This window comes from Papio anubis, chromosome 20 (genome assembly GCF_008728515.1).
Source record: "Papio anubis isolate 15944 chromosome 20, Panubis1.0, whole genome shotgun sequence".
Classification (NCBI taxonomy): Eukaryota; Metazoa; Chordata; class Mammalia; order Primates; family Cercopithecidae; genus Papio; species Papio anubis.
In genome coordinates this window covers 34,183,774-34,196,402 of record NC_044995.1, presented here as the reverse complement: position 1 = coordinate 34,196,402, position 12,629 = coordinate 34,183,774, and the positions used below count along the sequence as shown (strand labels likewise).

At 48.5% G+C, this 12,629-nt stretch overlaps 1 pseudogene across 1 annotated transcript; it reads left to right on the top strand.

Annotated features, from left to right (window-relative positions):
• The first annotated feature begins 10,881 nt into the window (after positions 1-10,881).
• LOC101007539 lies at positions 10,882-11,966 on the top strand (annotated as a pseudogene). The gene has a single exon (XR_640809.3). The product of XR_640809.3 is annotated as an ATP synthase subunit f, mitochondrial pseudogene (transcript).
• Positions 11,967-12,629: the final 663 nt, after the last annotated feature.

The window sequence follows — 12,629 nt, the reverse complement described above, 5'->3', positions numbered from 1 at the left end:
GTGGGAGAATCAGTCAAGCTCAGGAATTCAAGACCAGATTGCACAACGTGGTGAGACCCTGTCTCTATGAAAAATACAAAAAAAAAAGCCAGCTGTTGGAGGCACCCACCTGAGATCCCTGCTACATAGGAGGCTGAGGTGGGAGGACTACTTGAGTCTGGGAGGTTGACGTTGCAGTAAGCCAAGATCACCCCTGCACTCCAGCCTGGGTGACAGAACAAGACCCTGCTTAAAAAAATATATATATATATATGGTGGCTAGGCGCAGTGGCTCACACCTGTAATCTCAGCACTTTGGGAGTCTGAAGCAGGTGATCACCTGAAGTCAAGAGTTCGAGATCAGCCTGGCCAACATAGTGAAACCCCGTCTCTACTAAAAATACAAAAAATTAGCCAGGCATGGTGACACACATCTGTAATCCCAGCTACTTGGGAGGCTGAGACAGGAGAATTGCTTGAACCCGGGTGGTGGAGGTTGCAGTGAGCCGAGATTGCACCGTTGTGCTCCAGCCTGGGCAACAAGAGTGAAACTCCGTCTCAAAAAAAAAAAAAAAGAAAAAGAAAAAGAAAAAAGAAAAATAATAATAGCTGCGCGTGGTGGCTCACGCCTATAATCCAAGCACTTTGGGAGCCCAAAGCGGGTGGATCACCTGAAGTCAGGAGTTCAAGACCAGCCTGACCAACATGGAGAAACCCCGTCTCTACCAAAAATACAAAATTAGCTGGGTGTGGTGACACATGCCTGTAATCCCAGCTACTTGGGAGGCTGAGGCAGAAGAATTGCTCGAACCTGGGAGGTGAAGGTTGCAGTGAGCTAAGATCGCACCACTGTACTCCAGCCTGGGCAACAAGAGCGAAACTCCATCTCAAAATAATAATAATAGTAATAATAATAATAATAATAAAAAGATGCAGGTGAACAGCCAGATGAGGAGATACCTAGAGCAGGATCTGGAGGGAGACAGGAGCTCCTGCCTCCATGGAGTGGGGTCCACCACCCTCCTGGTACGTGGAAGTGTTTACCAATGTGGAAGCTCTTCAAACTCTGTTGTTGAGGGATTTTTTTTTTTTTTTTTTTTTGAGGCGGAGTCTCGCTCTGTCACCCAGGCTGGAGTACAGTGGTGTGATCTCGGCTCACTGCAAGCTCCGCCTCCCGGGTTCACACCGTTCTCCTGCCTCAGCCTTCCGAGTAGCTGGGACTACAGGCGCCCGCCACCACGCCCGGCTAATCTTTTGTATTTTTAGTAGAGACGGGGTTTCACCAGGTTAGCCGGGATGGTCTCAATCACCTGACCTCATGATCTACCCGCCTCGGCCTCCCAAAGTGCTGGGATTACAGACGTGAGCCACGGCGCCCGGCCGAGGGATTTTTATGGAAGCTTTGTTACGAAGCCATGATCGGTTAATAACTCCATTTCCAGGCCCTCTTCCCTTTCCAGAGAAATGGGGTGAGGCGGAAAGCTCCAGGCTTATAAGCATGGCTTGATCTTCTTGACCCCCGACCCAGGAACCTCCCAAGCATCACCTCATTAGAACAAAAGACACTCATGTCACCCAGGAAGTTTGAAACTCTGCATCAGATGTTCCCATCAGTCAGGAGATTACAAAGATCTCAGGAGCTCTGTGTCAGGAACTGGGGCAAAGACCAAATATTTATCTTGCCATAAATTATAATATCGGCCGGGCACAGTGACTCACACCTGTAATCTCAGCCCTTTGGGAGGCTGAGGTGGGTGGATCACCTGAGGTCAGGAGTTTGAGACCAGTCTGGCCAACATGCAGAAACCCCGTCTCTACTAAAAATACAAAAATTATCTGGGCGTGGTGGTGCACACCTGTAATCCCAGCTACTCCAGAGGCTGAGGCACGAGGATTGCTTGAACCCGGGAGTTGGAGGTTGCAGTGAGCCAAGATCCCACCACTGCACTCCAGCCTGGGCAACAGGCTGCCTAAAAACAAGACAAAACAAAACAAAACAAGTGTGCCCTTGGCCGGATGTGTGGCCAGAGTAAAGACTCAAGCCTCAGTTGCTGATGGGGAGCAAGATTGATGCAGGGAAAGAGGCACCAGATTGGCAGTTACCAGAAAAAAGGGAAAACACACCCAGGGTGGACACAGGCTGCGGGAAGCCCACAGATTCCAGTCTACTGGGGCAAAGGGTCAAGTCCACAAAGCAAACAGAGGTTTTGTGTCTCTGAGGGGCTTGGCTGCATGTTAAGGCCGAGTTCCTGCCCCAGCCCACACCGGCCCAGCCATCCTGCACGGAAGCACAGGCTGTTTGCTGAATTTAAGCCTTGCCCAAACATTTGTGTTTTTGAGACAAGATGCTTGAAGGTGCCTCATGCCCTCTAGCCAGGTCAGAGCTCACAGCTGTGGCAGAGGAGGACCAGCCTGGACAACATGGTGAAACCACATCTCCACTAGAAATACAAAAATTACCTGGGCGTGGTGGCACACACCTGTCGTCCCAGCTACTTGGGAGGCTGAGACAGGAGAATTGCTTGAGCCCAGGAGGCGGAGGTTGCAGTGAGCCAAGATCGCGCCACTGCACTCCAGCCTGGGGGACAGAACATGACTCTGTCTCAAAAATAAATAAATAAAAATACAAAAATTAGCCAGGCATGGTGGCGGGTGCCCTTAGTCCCAGCTACTCAGGAGACTGAGACAGGAGAATTGCTTGAACCCGGGAGGCGGAGGTTGCCGTGAGCCGAGATCGGGCCACTGCACTGCAGCCTGGGAGACAGAGCAAGACTCTGTCTAAAAACAACAACAACAACAACAACCACAACCAAGAAGAAACTTGTGAAGCTACCTCGTTCTGGATTTCTTCTTAATGCTAGATAAATAAGCAAAAGGGCCAGTGGTGGTAGCTCACGCCTGTAATCCCAGCACTTTGGGAGGCCAAGGCAGGCAGATCACTTGAGGTCAGCAGTTTGAGGCCAGCCTGACCAACATGGTGAAACCCCGTTTCTGCTAAAAATACAAAAAATTAGTGGTGCATCCTGTTATCCCAGCTACTCAGGAGGCTGAAGCAAGAGAATTGCTTCAACCCAAGAAGCAGAGCTTGCAGTGAGCCGAGATCGCGCCACTGCACTCCAGCCTGGGCGACAGAGTGAGACTCCGTCTCAAAAAAAAAGTTTTTCTTTGGCAGGTGTGGTGGCTTATGGCCTGGAATCCACTGCTTTCTGAGGCCAAGGCAGGAGGATCCCTTGAGGCTAGGAGTTCAAGACCAGCATGGACAACATAGTAAAGCCCCATTTCTACAAAAAAAAAAAAAATCATTTTTTCTTTAAATGAGCTGGGTGTGCTGCACGTGCCTATAGTCTCAGCTACTCAGGAGGCAGGGAGGAGACTGGTTTCAGAATGATTCAAGCAGATTACGTTTATTGTGCACTTTATTATTATTATTATATGTATGTTTTTCGAGACAGAGTTTCGCTCTTGTTGACCAGGCTGGAGGGAAATTCGCAATCTCGGCTCACTGCAACCTCCACCTCCCAGGTTCAAGCAATTCTCCTGCCTCAGCCTCCCAAGTAGCCAGGACTATAGAAGCTTGCCACCATGCCCAGCTCATTTTTGTATTTTTAGGGGAGACGGACTTTCATCATGTTGGCCAGGCTGTTCTCAAACTCCTGACCTCATGATCCGCCTGCCTTGGCCTCCCAAAGTACTGGGATTACAGGCGTGAGCCACTGCACCAGGCCTATTTCTGTTATTATTACATTGTAATAATACAACTGACCATAATGTAGAAACAGTGGGAGCTCTGAGCTTTATTTTCTGCAACTAGATAGTCCTATCTGGCAGTGATGGGAGACAGTAACAGATCATCAGGCATTAGATTCTCTCTATCTCTCTCTTTTTTTTTTTTTTTTTTGAGACAGTCTCACTCCGTTGCCTAGGCTGGAGTGCAGTGGTGGGATCTCAGCTCATTTCAACCTCCACCTCCCACGTTCAAGTGATTCTCATGCCTCAGCCTCCCGAGTAGCTGAGATTACAGGTACGTGCCACCACACCCGGCTAATTTTTGTATTTTTAGTAGAGATGGGGTTTGCCTTGTTGGCCAGACCGTCTCAAACTCCTGACGTCAAGTGATCTGCCTGCCTCGGCCTCCCAAAGTGCTGGGATTACAGGCGTGAGCCACCGCGCACGGCAGCTTCCTTCCTTTTTATGAGGACATCTGGAGAGTCTTGAGTCTGTGACCCAACGCTGTGAGCCCTGTCCATGATCTGACCCCAGGACTCCCTGCCTGGAGTCTCAGAGTTGGAGAAAAACCTTTGATCAGATAAAGGCATAAAAATATTTCCCAGAAATTCCCACAGCATCCTTCTTCTTAGGGCTCATTGGTCAGAACTGGGTCCTGGGCCACCTCTACCTGCAGAGGCGGCTGGGAAACTGGAGAATAGGAAGCCATTGTCTTTTAAATCTAATTTCAGAAGTGATGGCTCCTTGCTTGTATTGTATAATAGTGATCAAAAGGCAGTCAGTAAAGGCTGGGCATGGTGGCTCACACCTGTAATCCCAGCACTTTGGGAAGCCAAGGCAGGTGAATCCCTTGAGGTCAGGAGTTCAAGACCAGCCTGGCCAACATAGTGAAACCCCATCTCCACTAAAAATACAAAAATTAGCCAGGTGTGGTGGTGGGCGCCTGTAATCCCAGCTACTTGGGAGGCTGAGGCAGGAGAATTGTTTGAACCTGGGAGGCAGAGGTTGCAGTGAGCCAAGATCGCCATTACAGTCCAGCCTGGGTGACAGAATGAGACCCTATCTCAAAAAAAAAAAAAAGGCAATCAGCACACATTCAAAGAGAGGGAACTCTACAAAAGAAAGAATGCCAGGAGGTGGGGATCATTGCAAACCATCTTAAAGGCTTCCCCCATGGCCAAGTGCACTGGCTCATGCCTGTAATCCTAGTGCTTTGAGAGTACGAGGCAAGAGGATTGCTTGAGTCCAGGAGTTCAAGACCAGCCTGGGCAACACAGAGTGATCCCATCCCCACCTCAAAACAAACAAACAAAAAACAAAGAAAAGAAAAATTTAGCTGGGCATTGTGGCCCATGTCTTTGGTCCCAGCTACTCGGGAGGCTAAGGCAGGAGGGGATTGTTTCCTGAGCTCTCAGGGAGTTTGAGAATACAGTGAGCTGGTGATAGGCGCTTTCACTGGAGGACCCAGCCTGGCACAAAGCAAGACCCTGTCTCAATAAATAAATAAATGAGTGAGCTGCACAGCAATCCCTTAAGGGAAGGAGTTTTCTTTTCTTTTCTTTTTCTTCTTTTTTTTTTTTTGAGACAGAGTCTTACTCTGTTGCCAGGTTGGAATGCAATGACATGATCTCAGCTCACTGCAACCTCCGCCTCCTGGGTTCAAGCAATTCTCCTGCCTCAGCCTCCCAAGTAACTAGGACTATAGGCAAGCACCACCACGCCCGGTTAATTTTTGTATTTTTAGTAGAGACGGGGTTTCACCATGTTGTCCAGGATGGTCTCAATCTCCTGACCTCATGATCTGCCCACCTTGGCCTCCCAAAGTGCTGGGATTACAGGCATGAGAAACTGTGCCTGGCCGGGGAAGGGGTTTTCTAAGGTCAGTTAAACAGTTCCTGCAGTGGCTGAGGTGTCCCTAAGAATACATTGACTATTACGATCAGGATAATCCCAATATTTGTTTCCACTCTTGATGGGCTGGGCTTCCCGATAGGGTTGCAGTGACTTCAGCAGAAGCAGTTTGTGGACATAGGATTAAGATCCAATTTTGAAAGATGAAGGTTGGAATTAAGTATGTGAAGAAAACGTACATGCTAGGAGATTTACATTATAGAAGTAAATCTATGACATGAGGTTCCTGAGGCTGATGTAACCTAGCTCCACAAACTAGGTGGCTTAAAACAGCAGAAAAGGCTTGATGTGATGGCATACACCTGTAATCCCAGCACTTTGGGAGGCCAAGGCAGGAGGATTGCTTGAGCCAAGGAGTTCAAGACCAACCTGGGTCACATGGCGAAACCCTGTATCTAAAAAATAACAAAAAGTTAGCCAGGTATGGTGATGCACACCTGTAGTCCCAGCTACTAGAGAAGCTGAAATGGGAGGACTGCTTGAGCCCAGGAGGTGGAGGTTGCAGTGAGCTGAGATCATGCAACTGCATTCCCGACTGGGTGACAGAACAAGACCCTGTCTCAACAATAACAATAAGCCGGGTAACGGTGGCTCACCGTAATCCCAGCACCTTTGGGAGGCCGAGAGGCGGTGGGATCACAAGGTCAGAGATCGAGACCATCCTGGCTATCACGGTGGTCCCCCGCCTCACTAAAAATACAAAAATTAGCCGGGCGCTGCGGCTGGTGCCTGTAGTCCCAGCTACTCAGGAGGCTTATGCAGGAGAATGGTGAACCCGGGAGGCTAAGCTTGCAGTGAGCCGAGATCAGCCACTGCACTCCAGCTCAAGCAGACAGAGCGAGACTCTGTCTCAAAAAAACAAAACAAAAAACAATAACAAAAGCAGAAAAACAGAAAACTACAGAAATGTATTGTCTCACAGCACTAGAGGCCAGAAGTCTGAAATCAAGGTGTGGGCAGTGCTGGTTCCTTCTGGAGGCTGAGAGAATCCATCCCAGGCCTCTCCCCTGGCTTCTGGTGGCTTCAGCCATCCTTGGCAATTCCTTGGCTTGTGGCCACATCTCTCCAGTCACTGCCTTCTTCACATGGCCCCATGTTCCAAATTCCCTCGTCTTTGTTTTTTGTTTTTTTATTTTATTTTATTTATTTATTTATTATTTATTTATGAGATGAAGTTTCACTCTTGTTGCCTGGGCTGGAGGTAATGGCATGATCTCGCCACTGTAATCTCCGGGATTTCTCCCGGTTCAAGCCATTCTCCTGACTCAGCCTTCCGAGTAGCTGGGATTACAGGCTCACACCACCACGCCCAGGTAATTTTTTGTGTTTTTAGTAGATGGGTTTCACCCTGCTGGGCTGTGGCTGGTCTCGAAATCCTGACCAGGGTGCCTTGGCCTCCTTGGCAGGGATTACAGGCATGAGCCACCGCGGCCTGTTCTGATTTTTATTTTAGACAGAGAGTCTCGGGCCTGTTGCTCCATGCTGGCGCAGTGGCACAATCTGGCTCACTGCAGCCTCAACCTCCTGGGCTCAAGCAATCCTCCCACCTCAGCCTCCTGAGTAGCTGGGACCACAACTATGCACCATCACACTCGGCTATTTTTTTTTTTTTTAGATGGAGTCTCACTCTATCACCCAGGCTGGGAGTGCAGTGGCGTGCATCTCAGCTCACTGCAACCTCTGCCTCTCAAGTTCAAGGATTCTCGTGCCTCAGCCTCCCAAGTAGCTGGGATTACAGGCACCCACCACCATGCTGGGCTAATTTTTGTTATTTTTAGTAGAGACAGGTTTTTACCAGATTGGTCAGGCTGGTCTGAAACTCCAGACCTCAAGTGATCCGCCCACCCCAGCCTCCTGAAGTGCTGGGATTACAGGCATGAGCCACAGTACCCAGCCCCACACTTGGCTAATGTTTAAAATTTTTGTGTATATGGAGTCTTGCCATGTTGCCCAGGCTGGTTTTATTTATTTTAAGCCCTTCTTTTCTGCCCAATTCATTTAGCACTTTATTATTTTTGAAATCTTTCTATTTTTATTCATTGTTTTAAGAGACAGTGTCTCACTCTGTCACCCATGCTGGTGTGTACTGGCATAATCAATGCTCACTGCAGCCTCAACTTTCTGGGCTCAAGTGATCCTCCTGCCTCAGCCTCCTGAGTAGCTGAGACTACAGGTGCATGCCACCATGCCTGGCTAATTTTTTGTATTTTTAGTAGAGACGGGGTTTCACCGTGTTAGCCAGGATGGTTTCGATCTCCTGACCTTGTGATCCGCCCACCTCAGCCTCCCAAAGTGCTGGGATTACAGACATGATCCACCGTGTCCGGCTCTGGCTAATTTTTAAAACTTTTTTTGGATAGAGACATGGTTTCTCTATGTTGCCCAGGCTGGTCTTGAACTCCAGAGATCAAGTGGTCCTCTGGCTTTAGCCACTCAGAGTGCTAAGATTACAGGCATGAGCCACCGTGCCTGGCTGTTTTGTAGAAATGGGGTCTTCTTGCATTACCCAAGCTTGTCTCAAACTTCTAGGCTCAAAGCAATCCTCCCTCCTTGGCCTTCCAAAGTGCTGGAATTACAAGTGTGAATGACCATGCTTAACCCTAGATATTTCTTCTTCTTCTTTGAGACAGAGACTCACTCTGTCACCCAGGCTGGAGTGCAATGGCACAATCTCGGCTCACTGCAACCTTCGCCTCTGGGGTTCAAGTGATTCTCCTCCCTCAGCCTTCCAAGTAGCTGAGATTACAGGCACCACCACCACACCCAGCTAACTTTTGTATTTTTAGTAGAGACAGGGTTTCACCATGTTGACCAGGCTGGTCTCGAACTCCTGACCTCGGGTGATTCGCCTACCTCGGCCTCCCAAAGTGCTGGGATTACAGGTGTGAGCCACCATGCCCGGCCATGACCCTGGACATTTTTATAAATGGAATCAGACACTCTGTGGTCTTTTGTGCCTGGCTTCTTTCACTCAGCATCGTGTTTTCAGGGTTCATCCGTGCTGTAGGATGGATCAGTGCTTCATTCCTTTTTATGGCTGCATAGTATTAGTATTCCATTTCATGGATTGACCACAGTCTGTTGATCCACACATCCTTTAAGGAACAGCTGAATTGTTTCCACTTTTTGGCGATCGTGAACAATACTGCTATAAATGTGTGTCTTTTAGCCCTTTTTGAATAGTTAACCGGAGTGGATACTCCTTTTCTTTTCTTTTCTTTTTTTTTTGAGATGGGGTCTCCCTCTGTCACCCAGGCTGGAGTACAGTGGTGCGATCTCGGCTTACTGCAACTTCTGCTTCCCAGGTTCAAGCAATTCTCCTGTCTCAGCCTCCCGAGTAGCTGGGACTACAGGTGTGCACCACCACACCTGAGTTTTGTAGTTTTAGTAGAGACAGGGTTTCACTATATTGGTCAGGCTGATCTCGAACTCTTGATCTCAGGTGATACACCTGCCTTGGCCTCCCAAAGTGCCGGAATTACAGGCGTGAGTCACTGTGCCCAGCCATGAAGTGGATACTCCTATTCTGAACATAGAATGACAATGATTTTTCCGCACATAGAATGATTTTCTGCACATAACAATGATTTTTCCTTTTATTTCTCTCTTTTTTAATTGGAGACAGGGTCTCACTTTTGTCGTCCAGGCTGGAGTGGTGTGATTGTATCTCACTGCAGTCACTCCTGTGGTCAGGAAATGGGGAGGTTTGGCCATGTCTGTGGTTTGGACAATGCTCTTATATTCATCTGTGGTAAGACTCAGTTACAGAAGGGTTTTCATTTTTGTCTGGTTTCATCCTGGACAGAGTGGCCCTGTTTGATGTGGTCATTCTGTGAAATTGTATATGTTCAAAGAACTCCTCGGCTTCGCTGTGACTACCAGCCCAACTCCCAGTTGACCAGAACCTGGGGCCAACTTTTTCTTCTTTACTTTACATTCACCTTCTCGCCTTTGCATATGCTGTTCCTTCTGCTCAGAATGCCTTTCCTTCCCTGTCTTCACTCAGCTCTTTCCTTCTCAAGTTTCAGAGCGCTGCTTAAATGCCACCTTCTCTGAGAAGCCCTCTTTGATCACACAGGCTGTGGGCCTCTATAACTCATTTCAACACCAGACACATCTTTTGGTCAGAGTTAGGATTTTTTTTTTTTTTTTTTTTTTTTGAGAGAGGGTCTCACTCTGTTGCTCAAGCTGGAGTGCAAGCAGTGCAATGGCGGCTCACTGCAGCCTCCAACTCCTGGGCTCAAGCAATCGTCCTGAGTAGCTATGAAGACGAGCTCGCCACCACACCAGCTAATTTTTTTTTGTTTTATTTTTGTAGAAACAGGGGGTCTCTCTTGTCTTGTCTCTCTCTACAGATCATGTCTGTAATCCCAGCCCTTTGGGAGGCTGAGGTGGGCGGATCATAAGGTCAGGAGATCGAAACCATCCTGGCTAACACGGAGAAACCCCGTCTCTACTAAAAATACAAAAAATTAGCCAGGCATGGGCAAGAGTTTTGAGGCAGGTCTCAAAACTCCTGGCCTCAAATGATCTTCCCACTTTGGTCTCCCAAAGTGCTAGGATTACAGGCATGAGCCACTGTGGCTGGCCTGTCATCTTTCAAGTTTCCCAAGTGAGGAGAAAAGGGAGGGAGAAGGCCAGAAAAAGAAAGTTAGAGGAACAGTTCTTGCTGTGGGTCTCAGTATGTTGCCATGTCCCTATGAAAGAAAGAGAAAGAGAGAAAGAAAAGGAAGGAAGGAGAGAGAGAGGGAGCCCAGAAAGAAAAGAAAGGGAAAGGAAGCAAAGATAGAAGAAAGGAAGGAAAGAGAAAGAAATAAAAAAGAAAAGAAAAAGGGAAAGGAAGGAAGAAAAAAGAAAAATTAAAGAACAGGGATAAAGGGGGCTCCAGACAAACATAAAAATTGGACCTTCAAAAGACAATTGGCCAGGTGCAGTGGCTCACACCTGTAATCCCAGTACTTTGGGAGGCTGAGACGGGCAGATCACCTGAGGTCCCAAGTTCGAGACTAGCCTGGCCAACATGGCAAAAACCCGTCTCTACTAAAAATACAAAAATTAATTGGGCATGCTGGCTCACACCTGTAGTCCCAGCACTTTGGGAGGCCAAGGTGGGAGGATCTTTTGAGCCCAGCAGTTCGAGACCAGCCTGGGCAACAGAGCGAGACCCTATTGCAATTTTTAAAAAAACGTTTCAAGTAGCCGGCTGTGGTGGTACATACCTGTAGTCCGAGCTACTCGGGAGGCTGAGGCAGGAGGATTGCTAGAGCCTGGGAGGTCGAGGCTGCAGTAAGCTGTGATTGCACTACTGCACTCCAGCCTGAGCAGCAGAGTGAGACCCTGTCTCAAATAAATAAATAGCACAACAGAAGATAGCCTCATGAGAATTTGATCTTTCCATTAAAAGTCTCCTCTCCAGTGGAAAAGTCTCACAGTGGCCACTCAAATTCTAAATTGTCCCCAGTGGGAGGTACCATTGGAGAGAGACACATTTTGTTTTTTTGAGACAGGATCCGGCTCTGTCACCCAGGTTGGAGTGCCGTAGTGTGATCATGGCTCACTGCAACCTCTGCCTCCCGGGCTCAAGCGATTCTCCTGCCTCAGCCTCCTGAGTAGCTGGGACTACAGGCGCACAACACTGTGCACAGCTTCCTTATAAGATTTTGAAATGGTGAAAAGTTTCCCAAAGGACAGTGGTCCAAGGAGATCTTTGGAACACTTTGGCCATCATCATTGACTCAAGGGTGACTTACTGAGTCTAGACCTGTCCTCCCTCTATCGACATTTCCCCCGATGGACCCACAATGCAATCCCAGCACTTTGGGAGGTCGAAGCAGGAGGATCACTTGAGCCCAGGATTCGAGACCAGCCTGGGCAACATGGTGAGACCTCGTCTCTACAAAAAATACAAAAATTGACAGTGGACACCAGGACTCCAAGATGGCGTCAGTTGTACCAGTGAAGGACAAGAAACTTCTGGAGGTCAAACTGGGGGAGCTGCCAAGCTGGATCTTGATGTGGGACTTCAGCCCTAGTGGCATTTTCAGAGCATTTCGAAGAGGTTACTACCAGTACTACAACAAGTACATTGACGTGAGGAAGGGGAGCATCTCGGGGATTACCATGGTGCTGGCATGCTACGTGCTCTTCAACTACTGCCTTTCCTACAAGCATCTCAAGCACGAGTGGCTCCGCAAATACCACTGAAGAGGACACACTCTGCACCATCCCCTGACCCCATGACCTTGGCCCGAGCCCCTCCGTGAGGAACACAATCTCTATCGTTGCTGAATCCTTTCATGTCCTAATGGGAATTAACCTCCAAATAAAAGATGACCGGTAAAAAATAAAAATTAAAAAAATATACAAAAATTGGCCAGGCACAGTGGCTCACACCTGTAATCCCAGCACTCTGGGAGGCTGAGACGGGTGAATCACGAGGTCGAGAGATCAAGATCATCCTGGCCAACATGGTGAAACCCCGTCTCTGCTAAAAATACAAAAATTAGCTGGGAGTGGTGGTGCACACCTATAGTCCCAGCTACTCGGGAGGCTGAGGCAAGAGAACTGCTTGAGCCCGGGAGGCAGAGGTTGCAGTGAGCCATGATCACACTACGGCACTCCAACCTGGGTGATGGAGGCAGATCCTGTCTCAAAAAAACAAAACCAAAACCAAACATGTCCCTCTCCAATGGTACCTCCCACTCAGGACAAGGAGAATCACTTGAACCCAGGAGGCGGAGGTTGCAGTGAGCCAAGATCGCAGCACTGCACTCCAGCCTGGTGACAGAGTGAGACTCCATCTCAAAAAAAAAAAAAAAATTAGCTGGACTTGGCGGTGAGGCCTGTAGTTCCAGCTACTTGGGAGGCTGAGGCAGGAGGATCACTTGAGCCCAGGAGGTCAAGGCTGCAGTGAGCCAAGATTGCACGACTCCACTCCTCCCTGGGCAACAAAGGGAGACCTTGATTTTAGACTTAAAGCCTCCAGGACTATGAGAGAATTGATTTGCATTGTT